This window comes from Otolemur garnettii, unplaced genomic scaffold (assembly GCF_000181295.1).
Source record: "Otolemur garnettii isolate 467f Iridium unplaced genomic scaffold, OtoGar3 scaffold00124, whole genome shotgun sequence".
Lineage (NCBI taxonomy): Eukaryota > Metazoa > Chordata > Mammalia > Primates > Galagidae > Otolemur > Otolemur garnettii.
Genome location: NW_003852519.1, coordinates 2,169,341 through 2,170,320, shown reverse-complemented (window position 1 = coordinate 2,170,320; position 980 = coordinate 2,169,341).

Here is a 980-nt window from a genome sequence, read left to right as displayed (position 1 = left end):
TTAGGGTCTGTCTGCTTGCTGGTGCTGTCGTTTCTTGGTTTTATTCCCTTCTCCCTCCTATATTATCTTAAAGCAAATTCTATGGTTGTATCATTTCGTCTGTAAATATTTCAGCAAAATCTATGAACTATGAACTTTCAGTGTGATCACAATACCATCATGACATCAAATTCTAGCAATAGTTCCTTGATAACACACATCTACTTAGTGTTAAAATTTCTAGTTGTCTCAAATGCAATACTGTTTTACAGGAGTTTTTGTTTACTTGTTCTTTTGTTTTGCATGATTCACTCAAGTAAGGTCCACACAATTGGTTGCTATTTCTCAAATTCATTTTACAACTTTTTTTTCTTTAATTTTATTTGTCAAAGAAATGGCGCAATTTGTCCTACCATGGTTCCCCCGGTTGCATTTGGTTGATTGCATCCCCATATCAATGATTAACATGTTCCTCTGTCTTATTGCCTCTAAATTGGCAATTGTTTTACTCTTTAATACATATCCCCATTGCTTGGAGGTATCAAGGAAGCAAACTCATTTCAACCAACAGGAAATGCATTTACAAGAATGGGCTAGTCATACACATCTCCCAGGTGAACAATGGTAATGCAAGTCTTCTTGCAAAGTAGCTAAGCTCCTCCCACAGCCAAGACAAGAAAGAAAAGTCATTTACCAGAATGGGATTTTTTTTTCTCCCACTCTAGTTCCAGCTCTGTTACTGGCTTTATGTGAATGGTGGATGATTTCTCTTTCTATGCCTGGATCTCTGAATTATCCAAATTAAATGATAGTTATCTCCTCCTCAGCTATGTCTGGTAATAGATGAAAACAGCCCAGATACATCAAGCTCTCTGCAATCATAAAGCACATTCCAACTTTCCTTTAGAGTCTCCTCCTTTACTCCTAGTATTGAAAAGGCCTTTATAGAGCCCAGTTAATAGAACCCCCAGCTAATGGCCAAGGAGCATCACTGAGCTAAT